The sequence below is a fragment of the Callorhinus ursinus genome, unplaced genomic scaffold, assembly GCF_003265705.2.
Source record: "Callorhinus ursinus isolate GAN/ISIS: 27379988/994484 unplaced genomic scaffold, GSC_fseal_2.0 scaffold10, whole genome shotgun sequence".
NCBI classification, from domain to species: domain Eukaryota; kingdom Metazoa; phylum Chordata; class Mammalia; order Carnivora; family Otariidae; genus Callorhinus; species Callorhinus ursinus.
The window spans coordinates 16,533,631-16,546,838 of NW_027397072.1; the positions used below are offsets into that span (position 1 = coordinate 16,533,631).

Sequence of the window (13,208 nt, forward strand, 5' to 3'; positions counted from 1 at the left end):
AAAAGACAAAAACTAGGCCTGACTCTGGAGACAGCTCTTCCTCAGCCCTCCATACCAGAAACCTCTTCCTCGGGCTGCACCCCTTTTCCTCAGGCCTTCCCCTTCCTCCGCTCCCTCTGTGTTTGTCCACCTCTGGACACAGGCCCCCTCCCCTCCTGGCACGGCCTGAGCCTCGGGGTCTCCACACACTTCCAGACTCCTGGAGCCTAGGCCTGCCCAGGGGCCCTGGCCCTGTTCCCGTCGCTTCCTGCTGAACACTCCCAACATTGTTCGCCTTTGTGTCCTTTTTCCTGTGCCTGAGCTCTTCTAACTTTATTGCCCTGGTTCTCTCCAGGGGTCATTTGCCAAACTCAGACTGGCGCCACAGATTGGAGAAAACAGAGTCCCACAAACCCCCAGGACCTCCTCCTGCTGAGGAAGACGGCAGAGACCCTCCCAGCCTGCTTCCTCCCCTCCGGCCCTCCCAGGCCCCACGGGCCCCTCGTCCTGGCCCGCACGGGCTTCTGTGATCCTGTCCTGGACCCATGTCCACTGGCCTTCCCAAGAGAGGCTCTCTCTGGAGGTGGCCTGTGTGTCCCAGGGGCGGAGAATCGTGAAGTCCCTGGGTCCCCAGGCAAAGCTGGTGGCTGACCTAATGGCAGCAGGCGTCGATTCAAGAACTTGAGACGGAACCTGCCGCCTCCCTGAGGCCACCGGGACAGACCTCAAATCACTGAGTCCTGTCTGCACATCTTGTTGGTAGGCGGGCGCGGCAGAGGGGAACGGGGCTGCAGACTTGCAACCACCTCGCCAAAGCCGCATGCCTCACTTTATTATATGTCCTCACTTTATTTCCAAGGAATTCAGGCTCCCAGGGGTTTAGGTCATCTTGTAAGGCCACAGAGCTGATAGAGCCAGGACTGGCCCCGAGATCCGGACTCCTGGGTTCACACCCAGTGCTCTTTCCTCCCTGTGTCCAGGGGTGAATTGGTCCTGAAGCTGGTTCCTTGGGGAGAAGGAGGGGGAGCGCGAGGCCCAGGGAGAGGCTGGGAAGCCTGGCTCAGGCCTGACTCTGCCACCAACTTTTTATGCAGTTCCCATCAGGCCCTTATCCGGCTCAGCTGCCTCCTTCCAGCTCCGAGCACCCAGATTTCCGGGTTGGGGCCACTTTCCTCTGACTGACGTTCTCCCCTGGATGGAACTCCTGTCAGCCTCTTCTGAGCTCTCTTCTCAACTAGGCCTTGGTTTGGGCCTTCCGTATTTGTCTCTGCACGTCCAGTTTAGCAAGAATCCTGCTAAATCAGCTCCTCCAGAATCCCCCCTCCTCGATATCTCATCACCCTCAACATCTGATGGGGTTCCCATCCCCCACCTTCCCCGGGTGACTTGTGGTCGCCCTGGCTTGCCTTCAGCAGGAATCCTGGGAGGTTCGCGTAGCCAGGATCCCCTGACCCCTGGTGTTTCCTCTTAGTAGTTTTCCATCCCTACCGAACCCTTGCTCCTTGGCTATAATTCCCTCGTTTCCCTGTAGTCAGAGTGAGCCCAGTCTCTCTCCCCTGCTGCAAAAAACCCCACTGCTGTGTTCCCTGTATCTATTGTGACAGTCCCCCTGAGTGACGTCTGCCTTACCATTCTGTAACAAATGTCATAATAACTGTTTTTTTTGAAGACTTCTGTTTCTATCAGAATCTCCTCTCGCTGGCCCAAGCCACCCATGACCCAGGCCCTGGGGCTACAAAGACTCCTGATTCAGGTCTTGGTGTAGCCCTAAGGCTTTGAAATGATTTCCTCCCATTCTCCTCCCTTCCATGCCTGTGACTTAGAACTCTGGGTTCCTTCCAAGGAAAGACAGGATGATGTTGTGAAAACACTGAGGACCCTTTCCTCTAACCAGTTGGAAACTGGGTGATCAGGCCCTTCCCTCTTAACGTGGGGGAGGGGAGGTTTGGGAGCCCCCACACTTGGGAGAGGGGAGACTTTGTCTTGGTGCTGCCAGCCCAGGCCCCTGGGTTTCTGCCAGCTCTGGGCCAGAGCGCCAGGCCCTGCGGTCCTGAGGAAGAAAGGCTGTCAGCTCCATGATCTTGTCTGGCCTTCCCCCCACCTCATCCTTCCCACAGAAAAGCCCTCTCCTCTTCAACCTTGAGACTCCCTGCCCCACCCACAGTGTCTTGGGTCTCTCCCGGAGGTGTGTTTTATAATTGTTCTTTCAAGGAAGACCCCAAAGCCCCTGTCTCATTCATGTTAATCCTGAAACCTACGTCATTTGGCAGGTTGTGAGTTGCCTTTTGTAGACTGAGAAATCTTAGATTTCTTAGAAATCTTAGATTCAGAGGTTCCCTAAAAAGGACTAGCTCAGGGTAGACCAGCAGTTCCGAAGGAGTGCTTCTGGAGGCTTCACCAAATCTACAACTCCCAGCAGTTCACTCAGTAAGGAGTTTTTGGCTTTCCCCTTCCTGTTCAGATATTGGCTTAAATGGTTTTTCTTTTTCTGGTCTGCAAGTTACAAAACCAAGAAATTTCCTCATAAAAATAACAATTACCAAAGCCAGTGTCCAGAGAGCCTCTAGTCAGAGCCAGTAACTTCAGGCTGCTCACTCCCACTGGAGCAAGGAGGGCTAAGGGCTTCGCTGCACTGGCCCGAGGCAGAAAGTGAGCAGGAAGAGCAGTATCAGAAACCAAATCATGCCCGCCACTAAACATGGTTTTGAAAGCCACAGAGAACGCCAAGCCAGGTCCTTGCCATGTGTGTTGCCCTCAAAAATCCAGAGAAATGTCCTGTTCACAGCGGGGAAAACAATTGCGCTGATTAATTGTGCTTCTGTTGATGTCTCCATTCTCCAGACTTCTGAGTGCATTCCAGTGAGGCCATCTGCCAGATGGAAGTGTTGTCACACACAGCTTCTTGGTGCAAACTGAAAGGCTCGTGAGACTCGAGCAAGCCTGTTAGAACTCCTTTTACTAAATGGCCATAATCAAAGAACAAGCTCTTAGTTATCTAGCAATGAGCTTTGGAAATAGATGAGTACACAAAATCACAATTTATGAGTTCAGCAATTTTTCTTTTGCTGCTAAAAATATTAGCCTGTGAAAATCTTACAGTGTTGGAAGAGATACAGTCGATTGCTAATTGTGTACAAGAGGTTGATCCATCGCTACCTTCTTCCCGCCACCACACAAGGCTCGGGGCTCGGGGTGCAGGGCTGAGCTGGCCTGGGAGAAGGAATGTGGGAGACCTCATTCTCAGGCCCCCAAGGGCTAGGGCACCAGCAGGAAGACAGGAGTACTGCCTGGCCGGGAGATTGTGTGGCTATAGACAGGGAACCCAGTCAGCGTAGGTTGGTGAGAGGGCGATGGCCTGGCCAGCCCCACTGGACCGGCCCCTGGCCTTCACACAGTGGCACTTGGGGGCAGGCAGTGCTGGGTCAGCCTGGCCTCCTGGCCACCTCGCAAGAGTCTGCTTCCTTATCTGGCTCACGGTGTTGGGAGGCTCAAGGGAACCAGGCAATTTCCTTCAGGCCGATCCTGTCCCTGGGCCGGTGCTGCTGGCCCCACTGAGCTGGATGGAGAGAAGCTGGGGCACTGGGTTCAAGCCTCAGCTCTAGCGTTCGCGACATTGGCGGTCATGGGCCTCGGAACGTCAGCCCCTCATCTCTGTAACAGGATGCTCATATTGGCCTTGCTTGTTTTTTTTGCCAGGATTAGATGAGAACATGGAGGGGGTGGTGGTTGTTATTATTGGCATAAAAAGAACCATTTCCTAGCTCATTAATGTGGAAAATGTAAACGTCTGGCTGCCTCAGGACAAAGGCCCCCACTGGCCCTTTCCGTCCTCCCTCCTCGCTCCCATATTGTTGAGAGTTTGTTTTGGTTGTTTTGGAACTTCCAGAACAATGGGGTCTGGGGGTTGGCTCTGCAGCTATTCACACCCCCAAGGATGCATTTGCAGAGCTGCGGCCACATTCTGAGAGGAAGGGGTCTGGAGGGATGTTTCCCTGGCTCAGTCCTGCAGCCTCGGGAGCCAGGGGTCATTACCATGTCAGCCCCGCAGGCCTCGCCCAAAGTCTCCTGTGCTTCTTTTAAGTCTTCAGCTGACTCTTTAAGTCGGAAAAGGCCAAGAAGTGCCAACTCCTTCCTCCAGCTCTGATGGCCTCTGCAGTCTCTAGCTACCAGGCTCCCCAGCTCTTGAGCCACGGGGCTCCTACCTTGTCGGCCCCCAAAGGTAGTGAGCCCCTCTTTAAGCATCCCTGGAGGCCTCACTGCAGCATCAGGTTAGGGGCAGGGCCCTAGGGAGGAAGCCAAGCATGCCTCCTCTCTCCTGGGCTCTCTAGGCTTGGGCCTCAAAGCACCCACGTGATTTAACCACTGGCCTGGCGCCCGCAGGCCTGAGCTCTTCCACGCGGGGTGCCGGTCTGTGATTCCTCCACGCCCTCTGTGTCACCCCCTCCCTTGGACCCACCCTTTCCGGGGAGGACAGGAGCAGCTGAGGAATTCCTTTAAGGTGTGAGCTGCTATGAGGCCCTTGATGCCCGCACTCAAGGAGGGACTGCCTGTTAAAGGACAGCTATCTACATAAAGGGTGATGACTAAGACGCCTCTGACAGGTTATTGACGATGGGGGGCCTCCAATCCATCCCGTCCCATCTTCTTTCTGGCCAGGCTTCTCTCCATCTCTGCTCGTGTTCTTCCTTCCCCTGGGATGCTGCCCGTCCCCCCTTCTTTCCTGCCCTCTGAGAACCAGCCTGAGCTTTACGACCTCCAAGAAGCCTTCCCCACGCAGACCCTTCTGCCACGGGAGCCACATCCACCGGTATCTCATTTTCTATGCTTTGTATGGGGCCTCTCTGAGATCAGGCCTGATTCCAGAGGCTCTGCCGTTTCCTGGCCATATGACTTTCTCTCTGAAGTGGGGAGAGCATTACCTCCCTCACAGTATTGGAAGTGCCCGGCACACAGCAGGTGCCCCCGATATTCTGCAGAGGGGGAGACTGGAGTGGCTCCCTCAGTGTGAGTCCAGGGTACGTGCCACAATCTGGGGAGTTTTAAATTCTACAACAAAATGGAAGCCGACCCCATCACACTGAGTCTGTGCTGTTTCTTGGGCCTTCTCTGCCTTCTGGGAAACGGAATTGATTTCCAGAGGGACAATGAAGGCTGAAGTTTCTGTTTCTGTTCTGGATGGAGTGGTTGCTTTCTATGAACCAAAGGATACACAGTCATATCCTTTTGTTCAGTGGAAAACAAATGATAAAGTCAGAATTCCCCCGAAGGGATCCCTTCCCAGGGAGATGTCCAGGATGGATGGTTTCTGTGAATTCCCAGCAGCAATTTGTTTGGTCTACTGTCTCTGACCAGCCCCTTTGCCTGAAGGCCTAGTTGCAGATCTGACCACTGCGGGAGCCAGGCCTGCACTGAAGCATCATGCAAGTTTCCCCAAAGGTTCTGCCCCGGGGCAACATGGATTCTGGGGGGCTCTGTGTGCGGAGTCCACGTTCGGTTCGGCCGCGGCCAGTCTGACTTTGGATTAGTGTCCTGTACGTAGTAGGTGCTCATGATAACGTGGATTAGACTGAGGCTCAAAGACCCTAACTTTGTGGCATAATCAAGCCCACAGGAGTACAGAGGAAGGCAGAATTGTGGCAGCTATGTTGGCCAGAGGGTGACACGGGGGTGACTGACGGCTGCCCTGGGCCGGCAGAGAGGAGAAGGGAGCGTGGTGGGTGGAGAAGGGTCGGCAGTGAAGACCCAGACCTGGGGTGGACTGTGAACTGTGTAGGAACCACAAAGAGGCTTGGAGCAGAGGGTGCATGTTAGAGGGGCTCCGCAAAACAGGCCGTGTCACAGGAGCCCTAAGTGGGGGCAGTGGGTAACAGCGGAACTGTAGCTGTATCTGGAAGGCGAGTCCTGTCTAGAAGAAAGCTGGGCCAGGGACTCCTGACCTGACTGCGTCTGGTATAGCTGGTGGGGTCTGAGTGGAGAGGACTGGAACCTGGGAGCCTAGGTGGCTCAGATGCTTAAGCCTCTGCCTTTGGCTCAGGTCACGATCTCCGGGTCCCTGCATCGGGCTCCCTGCCTGCTTTTCCTTCTCTCTCTGCCTCTTCACCTGCCTCCACACCCCCGCTCATGCTCTCTCTGTCTGTCAAATGAATAAATAAAAATTTTTAAAGATTTTATTTATTTATTTGACAGAGAGAGACACAGCGAGAGAGGGAACACAAGCAGGGGGAGTGGGAGAGGGAGAAGCAGGCTTCCGCCGAGCAGGGAGCCCGATGTGGGGCTCGATCCCAGGACGCCAGGATCATGACTTGAGCCGAAGGCAGGTGCCCAACAACTGAGCCACCCAGGCGCCCCGAATAAATAAAATCTTAAAAAAAAAGAGAGGATTGGAACCTGAATTTGGGGCCTGGCCATCATGGGTGGGATGAAGAAGTTAGATGTGCATGGATTTGAAGACAGACTGCAGGTGTGCTGAGCTGGCTGAGAGGCTCCTGGGGCCAGGCGGGAGCATATCTGGTACAGGAGAGGGTATGAATCTGGTCATGTGATCACACACATGTCTCTCTGCATGCACCCCTATGTCTGCACATGCTGGGCTGTAAGGGGGCATCACGCCACGCCCACCGCTGACTTGGGGTAGGAGGCCCTGCAGTCCTTGCAAACATTGTGGAGCACAGACGTGGCCAAGCCTGGGATAAGTTCTGGAGAAAGAACAAAAGCCACACCTGCCGTTGAGTCGGGTTTGCAGGGCAAGCAGGGGTGGGCCGCTAAGACTTGGGGCAGTCCAGTGCGGGCTGAGGATGTGGAAATAGGGACACTAGAAATTGATGTTCTTTTAATGTCGGCTCGATATTTATATGTGGGGGGGAGGCTGAGAAGAGGGAAGCAGAGAAAGGAGAACCCGTTCAGCCCTGACCCCACACACGGCCCATTCGGAGAGACCAAAGGCCTCCTTAGAAAGCTTCCAACCATCTGTGGGGCCCAGTGTGATTTTTGGGGGTCTCACCTCCCCCCAAGGGTCTTGTCCAAGAACTCCTTTGAAATCATGTGCACTGTTCTCCCTGAGAGAAGTTCTAGTTCACGCCATCTTCCCAGCTCTCTGTGCTCCCTCAGACACGTCAGTGGCTTTCATACAGCCCGGACGTGGGCAGAGGGGGCATGGGGAAGAAAGACCCTCCAGGGGGAAGAAGAACCCATCTGGGAAGTGTGAGGGGGCTTCCCCGTGGCTGGAGGGTAGACTGGGAGTAGAGATGGGCAGGAGCTAGAGCTGAGCAGGGGCCAGAGAGACTAAGGCCTTGGCGCTCAAGTGCAAATGCCCACACTTTTGAGCCTGAGGCAAGTCACGTTCTTAGAGCAGCTGCTGCGTGCGGACAGGCGGCCGTGCGAGGGGCTCCTGTCCAAGCATCTGTCCCTGGCACTGAGGCTGGGGCACGGGGGTGGGATGGGCCCTCCAGAGATTGTAACACAGGTCAGAACACACGTGCTGGCCGTGTCCGAACCAACATGGCCTCTTTCATCAAACCTAGCCGTGTGACTCTTCGACTCACTTCCCAGGTGGATGTTTTGGTGGCCGGGGGGCGACCACGGACTTGCAAGAGCCATGGTACCGTGTCCAGTTTCTCACGATAACCCACCAGGCTGGCAACCTCTGACACGGAACACTCAGTGCTGTGTCATTTCCCCTCAGGTAACGTGCCGAGCCCTGGTGAGGGGTACAGGAAGAAGGCTTGGGGACAGTGCTCCTGAATCTCGGGACAGAGGCGTAGGGCAGAGCTGGGGCAGGCAGCCCGCTGGGAAGAGCTTCTCTTGGCTGGTGCCTGGCCTCCTCCCTGCGGCTCCTCAGCTGCTCAGGGTAGCCCTCAGCGGTGGGATGGATGCAGTCTGTGCGGGAGGGACCTTGGTCTCGGCGATTTCTGGGGTTGAGCTCTGGCCTCCCCACACCTGCAGGCCTGGACTCTATCCCTATGGTGTTTCCAGCAGAAGGCGACACGCCCCCATTCTTGGCCCTCAGACCGACCGGGGAGGTTCTTTCCTCAGAGGCTCTGGCGGGTGGCCCTGCCCATGCCCTGCATCCAGAGGAAAGGGGGGCCGTCCAAGGAACGTGTTCAGCTGTGAGCTTCTGGGGGGTGAACCAGAACAGAAGCCCAACCAAGAGCGTCTCCAAAGCTATGGGGGAAATGAAGGGAAGAGAGGAGACTACTGGTTAATGAGGGCCAGCTATGAGTGGGGCGGCTGGGGTCTGTACACTTGGGTGTACAGCCTCGGGAGCAGTTATTGAGGGGGAAACTGAGGCTCAGAAAGGTAGAGTAACTTGGTCAAGGCCACACAGTGAGTGGGTGTGTGGCTCTGTGACTTAGGGGCCTTGCTTCTGTACCAGGCAGGGAGGTATCTTTTAAACAACAACAATGACAACCATTAACAGAAATGTCCAAGTTCCAAGAATTAAAATGGCCTCAGTACCACATGGCTCATTGTTTCTGAAATCTCAGTTGAGTCCAGCCAAGTGGAAAGTCCGACCCTTGTTCCCTTCCAAGCCTCATAGACCGAGCCAGGATCGGTGGCCACCCCAGCCCTTGACTGCCTGCCAGCCCCAGGTTGACCCTGCTCGGGATGTTCCTAATACACTTGTCTGGGGCTTCTCCTGAGTTCAGGAAACTCCTCAGGACACAGCTGAAGCCGGGCGGCCACCACACGCGTGCGGAGTCCAGGGAGAGCGGGGTCGGGGGGGGTTTCCCTGGACTCCACGAGCACGGGGTCTTTTGTTCCTGTTGGCTCTCTCTGCCCAGCATCCCGCCCCCACCCCCACCCCCACCCCCGCCTCCAGGAACTCGCTCAAGGCCGGGGGACCAGGACTCTCCGGCGTTCGTGGGCGGTGAGCTTCCCGGGGCTGTCCATTGACAGGGCTTCCCCTGAACAGCCGATGAGATCATCTGCCATTTCAGGCTGGGCTGAGAGATCCTCAGGCACAACAAAGCAGGCCCAGGAGATATCCTGCATGACTCATCGGTGGGCCACGCACCAGGGGCTTCCGGCCCTCAGGAGAAACCAGACACAGAGGACCATTGTTTGCCCCGGAAGCCCCTGCTGGCCCTGCAGGCTCAAAGGGGTCATTTGTGTTTTCTCCCGGGTTCTCTGGAACCAGAGTCCTGGGGAAGGGGATGGGGTCTACCAGGCAGCCTGGGTCCCTGCAACAGGAGGAAAGCCAGTATCCAGTCACTCCTCCCATAAATCCCACAAGAATAACCCTGATACGGCACTCCCTCTTTCTCCCTCCTGGCTTAAAAAAAAAAAGCGAGTGGAAAGGTTGTGGACCAGCAGGAGAGGCAGCGAGGGCCTGTCTCTCTCTGCTCTCTCCAGGCCCTCATGTAGGGCCCCCTCAGGGACACAGACCCAAGGGGCTGGCGTGGAACGCGCACGGCAGGTGGCCCGAGCTGGGGAAGAAGGAGCGGGCTGACCTGTTGCCCCTGGGTATGGACCAAGCTGGGTGCCCTTAGAAACCTCAAGGGGAAAAAACAAAAAATCTTTTTTTTTTTTTTTTTAGAGAAATCAAAGGATATAAAAGAGAATTCACAGGAAGGGAAATCCAAATGACTAACAAGTTCACCAAGAGGTTGCAAACCTCACTAGTTATCAAGGAAATGTAAATTAAAACAATGAGGTACTATTTCACACCCATGAGATTGGCAAAAATGACCAAGACAGATACTCTCAAGAGCTGGCGGCATGGGGAGGAGGGAGGCCTCAGGAGCTGGTGGGAGTGAACACTAGGCAGGCACGTGATGAGTTTTCATCGAAAATCTTCATGTAAATTCAGTGTGTATAGGCCTCTGAACAGGAACCCTACTCCTGTGGAGCTCAGCCCCAGAGTATTGGATGAGGCCCTAGAGTACCAAAGCAGAGGACCCCTCCCCAGGTAAGGGTCTCCCCCATACCTCCACATACTCCCCAGCATGCGGGCTTCCATCAGCAAAACCTGGAAACCAGACCCCAGTGAGGGCCCTCAGCTGCTGTCCTGCCTGGAGCCAGCCACTATCCGGCTGTGGATTCTGGCCCTTGGGGGCTTGGGTTCAGGGCTCTGACTCTAAAGAAGGCAAGACACCCCATTCCTGTTCCAAGCTCCAGGTTAACACCCCAAACCTTCCAACTCAATATGAGCTTTCTGTCTTTGGGTAACAAATTACCACAAACTTGGCAGCTTAAAATAGCACACATTTATCCTCTCATCTCACAGTTGCTGTGGGTCAGGAATCTGGGCCTGGCTTAGCTGGGTCCTTTGCTTGGGGCCTCATAAGACTGCCATCTAAGTGGAAGCTGGCAGCCTTCTCATCGGGAGGCTCCCGTGGGGAAGAGTCTTCTCCTGAGTTCAGGCATTTCCGTGCAGCTGGATGACTGAGGCCCTGCTCTTTCTGACTGTCGGCTGGAGGCCACCCCCTCATCGAGACCACCTGTGGGTCTTTGCCGGGTGGGCCTCCTTGACGGCTGCTGATTCCATCAAGCGGGCAAGGACGGGCTCTGTACTCAGAGTGGGCCCAATCCCATGTTTACGGGTTCTTACCCAATTAAGCCAGCCCCACACAGAATAATCTCTGTTTTGATGAACCCAAAACCGACTGATTTGGGATCTTCACGACACCTGCAAAATCCCTTCATATTCTACGAGCTAGGACCGAGTCACAGGTCCTGCCCACACCCAAAGGGAGGGAATTATGGACCAAACGTTGGGCAGGAAAACACGGCACCACTCTAGGGTCTGTCCACTACTTTTTCTGTCTTCCCGTAGAGGAAGGCTCCACATCTACTGAAGGCAGGCTGCACAGAACAGCCCTGGGAGATGCAGCCTTCCCCGTGCAGGGTGGGACGGGGTAATGAGTGCAGGGTGGGACAAGGCAGGGCTGTGGAGGGAGGGTGGACAGGGGTGGTGCTGGGGTGCTTGTCCACCTGGGGTGTGGAGGACGCTAAGAGAGAGGTGGGTGGGAAAAGAGGTCCTGGGCAGGGCTGGCCTCTCAGGCAGCAGGAGTAAGTGAGGAAGGGCTGGGAGCGGCGGTGTGCTCTGCAGGTGCCCTGGGATGGCCATTTCTTCATTTCCAGCTGAGAGGGCCCCAGGGACAGGCACCCCCCTATTCATGTCAACCCCTTACACTGTATCTTCTGTGCCCACTGTCCTTGCCATCAGGGGACCCACCCCTCCTCCACTCGGCCTTCACAGGCACCTAAGAAGTCAGCTAAGGGGCAGATGGGAGGGCACTGTACGTCCCCACAGAGGGACAGTGGGAGGATTGTCAGCCTGCTGGCCTCAGCTCAGCCTGCTTCAGGGAGGCACACTGTCAAATAGGAACAAGCACCCACTATGCTGGGGCTCCTCCCACTGTGGGGTTCAGATCCAGCGGGGACCCTCTGGGAGGGTCAGAGCCTCCAGTGCCTGTGGGCTGCCGTGGCAGCCCAGGCTTCAGGACTCCATGCCGTGCTGAGAGATAAGGCTCGAGGCACCGGTGGCCCGGGTGGGCGTGAGTACTTGAATCAGGGGTCCTGCCCAATTGTCCTGACCCCCCTCCCTGCCCAGTTCTTGAGAACTTCTCCCTGCCCTGCCTCTGCACCTGAACCACCTTTACCTTTAATCCCTCTGTGCCTGCCAGGCTGTGAGCTGGATGGGTTGCATACCTGCCTCCTCTGCCCAGGCCAACGAGGAGTCCCAGCCCTGTGCCACTGACTGCCTCAATTTCCCCTCACCTTCTGGCCTACCTGCCACTCTCACCCTAAGCTGAGTGCTCCCAGGACCAGCTCCCCCACCCAAAACCAACCTCCCCTGTCACCCCCAGCCTCTGCTCACACCTTAATCAAGCAAGGATTCTAGAGCAAGACATATGCAATCAAAGGTGGGGCCCTGGCACTATGGATAACCCCTCTGAGCTGTGCTGGCCTTGGCACACACTGGGCTGTTGCACTTGGCCTTCATAAGCAAACCACAGAAACCAGCCTTGGCTAACTTACTTAGGAAAAGATTTGAGTGGAAGAATGTGGGGCTGCTCACACTGGATTATCAGGAAGGCTGGAGAACAAGGGAGGTGAGCACCGCTGGACAGTGTCCCCCAAGGGGACAGTGTGCTAATACCTTCCACCCCCAGATGGACCTTGCTGGATTCCCCAGTCCTGTCAGCCTCTCTCGGAAGCTTTGTATCACTCCCTCCAGATTCCAAGCCCCAGGGACAAGGGTTCGATTGGTCAAGCACAAGTCCCAGCTACCACTCTGGCGGAGGAGTGAGGAGGGGACAGCAGCCCCACATCATCTTCTGTGGTGGGAGGAGGTGGGCTCCCCTTGCTTGGGAGTCGTCCAACAGAGGAAGGGCGTGGCCACGACCCTCTCAGGTTAGACCCGCCATCTTGGCCATCGTTATACCTGGGGCCCAGCACTGCCCGTGCGCACCAGACCACGCAGGGTGGGTTGAGGTCTCTCTGACCTGTCTCCGGGTGGCTGGAAGACAGGTCACTCTGTGGACCTGGCCGGTGCACTCTTCCACTTATGGTGATGGCAAGCAACTGCGCCTTGTTTTGTCCCAGAACCGGGTCCCCCACCAAGCTGCCCAGGTGTCCGTTTCAGGCCAAAGGGCCTGCATTTCTTATTTATGTTCCATTACTTGGGGTTTCTGACTCACCAGATTTGGTACCTGACTCACAGACTTAGGCTCAACTAGTGTTTTGCTCCTCTAGCGAACATCCAGCCTCCGGGTCATCAAATGGGGGATTTCTTCTATGATTTTAAAAGATTGCCTATCCAATTGTTTGGCGGTACTGCACAAGGACGTAAAGAATCCTTGGCCGAGGCTGGGCCAGGCAGGGCGTGAGTGACCCGTAGCTACAGCCTCCCAACTGAAGATAGCCTGCGTCCTTCAGGACAGCTGGGAGGCCAGGGGGGTAGAACAGACTGCTCTCTCAGTCCTGCGTCTAGAGGCTTCTCTCCTCTCCCACTGCTCAGGGGTTGGGCCCGGGGAGGGTGAGGTGCCCATCCCCCCCATGGTTCTGCTTCCAGACTCCTGCCCCTGGGGACTCAGCCTGCTTGCTCCAGTGATCTGAATACTGGCCCTGAACATGGAATGGGGTCTCTGAGCATTCCCTTGACCCCACAACCAACCCCCAACACCATTAGGCTCTGGGGTCTGAAGGCTACTACAGAGAGAGCCTATTCCCTCAGAGCCGTCCAGACCAGGCTCAGACCCTCCAGGGCTTCTGGGCTCGGCCAG

At 56.0% G+C, this 13,208-nt stretch overlaps 1 protein-coding gene across 1 annotated transcript in view; it reads right to left on the bottom strand.

The window, feature by feature from the left end:
- The window catches only part of HS1BP3 (HCLS1 binding protein 3), an 88,866-nt gene that overhangs the window by 14,826 nt on the left and 60,832 nt on the right, over window positions 1-13,208 (bottom strand). The window lies entirely within an intron of this gene.